This window comes from Nicotiana tabacum, chromosome 1, assembly GCF_000715075.1.
Source record: "Nicotiana tabacum cultivar K326 chromosome 1, ASM71507v2, whole genome shotgun sequence".
In the NCBI taxonomy this organism is placed as follows: Eukaryota; Viridiplantae; Streptophyta; class Magnoliopsida; order Solanales; family Solanaceae; genus Nicotiana; species Nicotiana tabacum.
The window spans coordinates 43,915,588-43,921,039 of record NC_134080.1 but is presented as its reverse complement, the minus strand read 5'-3'; positions in this window follow the sequence as shown (position 1 = coordinate 43,921,039).

The window sequence follows — 5,452 nt, the reverse complement described above, 5'->3', positions numbered from 1 at the left end:
AAAGTGACACTTTTCCCAATTAAGCACTAGATTTGTCTCACATCGGGCCAACACTTTGTTAAGATTACTCAAACATTCTTCAAAAGGGTCACCCAAAACACTAAAATCATCCATAAACACTTCCAAGAAATCCTCCACCATGTCCGTAAATATAGCCATCATGCACCGCTGAAATATAGCCGGTACATTACACAAACCAAACATATGTGCGAATGCAAAGTGTCATACGGACATATGAAGGTGGTTTTCTCCTGGTCCTCTAGTGCAATCAAAATCTGGTTGTAACCTAAGTACCCATCCAAAAAGTAATAGTAGGAACGCCCAACGAGTCCATCCAACATTTGGTCAAGAAAGGGCAATGGAAAATGATCTTTTCGGGTCACTTTGTTCAGCTTCCAGTAGTCCATGCATACCCTCCATCCGGTGACAGTCTTGGTGGGGATTAACCCATTTTGCTCATTTGTGATCACAGTTATACCCCCCTTTTTCGGCACACATTGTACCGGTGAAGTCCATGAACTATCCGAGACGGGGGTAGACAACCCTTGCATCTAGCCACTTGATAACTTCCTTCTTTACGACCTCGTGCATAGCCTCATTCAACCTCATTTGATGTTCCATGGAGGGTTTGGCATCATCATCAAGTATAATCTTGTACATGCAAAAGGCGGGGCTTATCCCCCGAATATCAGCTAGAGTCCATCCAATTGCCTTCTTCCTTCTTTGTAGCACCTCAATAGTGGCATCTACCTGCACGTTAGTTAAGCACGCAGAAAGAATAACAGGTAAAGTTGAACAAGGTCCTAAGAATTCATACTTGAGGTGTCGAGGCAAAGGCTTCATTCCAATACGGGAGGTTCCTCGATTGAGGGCTTTGTTGGTGGAGTCTTTCTGTTCTCAAGATCTAAAAAAAGTTTACGGGGCTCATAGGAGTAAGAACCCATCCCTTGCAAGGCATTTACATACTCTACCAAACCTTCATCCTCAGTCGTATCATGGTTCAACAATACAGCTTCCAAAGGGTCCTCCACATTGATCATGACACTCGTGTCATCAACTATCACTTCTATCACCAGATCCACAAAAGAACAAAACTCAGTACAATTCGGCTGCCTCATTGATTTGCACACGTGGAAGATAACTTTTTCGTCACCTACCCGGAAGGTGAGCTCCCCTGCTTCCACATCAACCAATGCCTTCCCTGTTTCTAGGAAAGGCCTTCCTAATATTATCGTCACCTCATAGTCAACTTTTTAGCCGAGAATCACAAAATTCGCAGGCAAAATAAACTTGTCAATCCGGACAAGAACATCATCAATAATACCAAGCGGCCTCTTCATTGTTCGATTCGCCATTTGCAATCTCATTGAAGTAGCTCTCGGTTGACCAATACAAAAAGTTTTGAATATAGAGTAAGTCATCAAATTTATACTTGCTCCCGAATCACATAAGGCCTTTGCAAAATCCGCAATCCCAATGGTACATGGAATGGTAAATGCGCCGGGATCTTCAAGCCTTCGAGCCATTGAGTGCATAATGAAACTCACTTGATGAGTCATTTTGATGGTCTCACAATCCATAGATCTCTTTTTAGTTACCAAGTCTTTCATAAACTTGACATATCCCAGCATTTGCTCAAGAGCTTCCACCAAGGGCACATTGATCGACAAAATTTTCATCATATCAATAAACTTCTTGAACTGGTTTTCATTCTTCTGCTTTGCAGTCTTTGAGGGTAAGGTGGAGGAGGTCTTGGCAAAGGAGCCTTGGCTTTAGGCATTACCGTTTCCGGCATGTCTATCACGTGTTCCCTGTAGACATGTAATTTTTTACCCTCCCCAAAATTTTACATATTTTAGCATTTAAATATTTAGTTTAGGCCTAATATCGCTATTTCAACTAGTTTTGACTCTTTTACTTTATTTTGTCACAAAAATAAAAATTACAAAAATATTTTCTTTTATTTAGGTAATTGATATTTTATCTTGTTACTTTTAGTTTATCTACCTTTCATAAAATTTAAAAATACAAAAATAATTCCACTATGTTTTCAAGAATATTAGCAGTTTGGTAGGAATATTATTTAATTTTGCAATGATTTTAATCTAATTCCATTTTTATCTTTTTAGTATGATATTTGAAAAAATACCAAAATAGGTTTGTTTTAATGGTTAGTTTTATTTTAATAGTTATTTCTACTTAATTAGGATTAATTAGTCAATGGGGTAGTATTTTTAATCTTATTCAATGATAAAGAATAAAATTTGGGCTAAAACAATCTATTTTTAAGCCCAATTTTCGGATTAACCCATCAAGCCCAATACCCACTAACCCTTCCCTAACTCTAGAGACCCTTCTAGAAAAAGCCTTCTTCTTCTAACCTAAGGACATACCTTAAGCATATACTTCTTGAACAAAAAAGATCCCTAAACCTAGAACAACCCCCCAGCCGTCACCCAAACAAGCCCCTCTTCATCATGGACAGACCCAAGAAATCCAGCAGCCATCGACAATGACCAACCCTAATTTCTGGAGAAAAAACCAATGATACATAGCAGCGAAGGAGAACCCTACACCACCGCTCACACCACGCACCAACCTGCCGCCATCAACAAGCACAACAACACCAACCAACGACCCTTTTCTTATTCATCTTCTTCATACCAAGAACCCAAATCTCCTCAGTAGCCCACCATCACCGCTGGTTCTAACAGCCAACAGCCCACCATCAATAATATGTGAAAGCTTAAGAGGGCAGGGAATGAATATCAAAGAATTGTAATCATGTTGGTTCATCTTTTCATCATTGTGGCAATCTCTCTTAAAGAATGTGTGTTATTGATAGAAGTTAACCAGTCAACTCACTATGCAAAGTTTCACTTTCATCTATAGCAATTCTTCGATACTCTGAATTTTAGTTCTCGCTCTCTTCTCTATCGCGAATCTGATGGCACAGTGTCTTTTGTTTCTGTTCTTGGCTGCGTTTTTCTCTATTTTTTGGACTCCTCCATGCCAGTGCCGGCAATGCCGATCCGATCTACAGGTGACCTGTTCGAGGTCTAGGTTTAGCTCCTATCAGTTTATTTCCGATTGATGTCCATTTTTTCTGGTTAGTTGGCTAGCATTGGAGATCTTGTATTCATTGAGGTCCATTTCTTAACATTATTTTTTTAATTAATCTTCACTATTCCTCCTTATGTGTTTTGAATAGAATGAAATTCCATTTGATGTTAGTTTACCCAATTGCGTGTATTTGATGTTTTATATTAGTTTCTTATCGACTTGGTTTGTTGATTAATTACGGAGAAGTAGGCTATTTTGATTTGAATTGAAAGAATGAGGCATTAAGGAATCATGCAACTTAGATTTGTGGAGTCATTGGTTTAAAATTGGTTTGGGGCCGGGGTTTGGAAATTATAAGACAGCCAAAAGAAATTGTGCCGGAAATGAGTCTGTTACTTTACTTTATTTACTTTATTTTTATTACATTGTTCGCTAGGAGCATGCTTAGGCCGACCACACTAGGGTAGTCAAATCTTAGTTTTTCTTTATTTCATTTTTATTTGAGGCGAGAGGTCACTTCTTTTAGTTAAATTCATCCGGGGAATGCCCCAAAGGATTTGTATATATTTTATTTCGAGGAATGCCCCGTAGTATTCTGTAATTGGAGGCCGAAAGTAGAACTCATAGTACTTTTATTCTTATATTATTTTTATTTTATTTTATTATGTAGGGACGACCTCGAGCCTTTTTTGATTGTTTATTTTCTTTTTGTGTGTTTTACCTCAATCTGAATATTTTAAAAGCCAACTTGATCATGTATGCAACTGTGACTTTCACAGAACTCGGGGAATGCCTAACACCTTCTCCCCGAGTCTAATGGACCCCCTTACCCAAATCTCAGGTGCAGACATAGTTTTGGAGTCCAAAGTGTTTTAAAACGAAAAATCGTTTTTAAAAATCGGTGACCTGGCACATCGAAACCAATGTCAGGTGGCAACTCTGAAGAATCCTTTTGAACACAAAATTTTTATCACTTTCGAATTTGAAAACCCTTTCATGCTTCAAAAATCACTTTTATTTATTTAAGAGGGGATAGTGAGGCATATAAAAGGGGTGTGTCAGCTCAGATAAAGGGGTCAGAGTTCATTTCAGAGTCATTTCAAGTTTCAAGTCGGTAGCAGGCGCCCACCTGGAGAACGAGGGAAATCATTCTAAAATTCAATTCAAGTTAGAAGAACTAGAAGCTCGCGGCAAGAATGCGAGTCGACAATCCGAGATGACCAATAGAAGTAGTCTCAATCCAGAATAAAAGAAGGAAAAAAGTATCCGAAATGCAGAAGCGGAGATAAGATATGAATTTCTCAAGACATGACTGAGTCACGAGCACTACATGTCCGGTCTTGATCCGAAGAAGTTGTGGAAGAATGAATCAGCACCTGCAGCTAGCAAGCGTCAAGGTTCAAATCTGAAGTCTGCATGAAGAACCATTCAAAACTCAAGATCAAGCTTCAGAAGACTTATAGATAGGAATCTTGTAACTCATAGCTGACAAGCTTAGTTAGTCTTTTTTTTATTTTGATGTGATAACAGGACCGCGGACCAGAACCTCGATGGAACGACACCTCAATCGGCTCTCCACCTCGGTATACTCCATCACTATTCACTCACCTCTGAACTACACGTAGCCTGATTCCTTTATAGCCAAGGATATGTAGGCAGCTCAGATACCAGGGCTCGGTCGCATTCTCCTTTCTTTTAGTTTTTGGTCTCTCTAAATAAGGGTCAGGTCAAAAAATCTGTGTCGTCATTCTTTGTCTGAAAACTCTTCGTGTTTCCCGTCAAAGAGGGGCAGCTGTAGCCATGTAATTTTTGACCCTCCTCGAGATTTTACACATTTTAACATTTAAATAGTTAGTTTAGGTTTAATATCGCTATTTTAACTAGTTTTGACTCTTTTACTTTATTTTATCACAAAAAATAAAAATTACAAAAAATAGTTTCATTAATGTTTTTTAGTCATACTATTTTACTAGAATTTTTATTTTTACATAATCTTGAAAAAATACCAAAAACAGTTTCATTTTAGGTTTATCTTTTATAGTGTATTTTAATTAATTAGGAGTGATTTTACATTTTTATAGGTGCTTTATACTATTGTACAAAAAGAATTGGATTTGGGTCTATAGTTTATGAATTTTAATTTTTAACTCAATTTTAATCCAATAATACGTAGACCCAACCCAAAACCCAAAGCCATCTAAGCCCAAATCTTGTTAACCCATACCCCATTTCCCTTAAGGAGATAAAAAAACCTAAACTTTTCTTCTCTTCTTCAGACCTGAACGACACACCCCTCAGATCATCTTCTTCACACCAAAACTCTAGCACCTAACCTAACCCTAGAACCCCTAAACCCTAGAGATATGGAGCCGCCGCCGCCGCTCCCTCC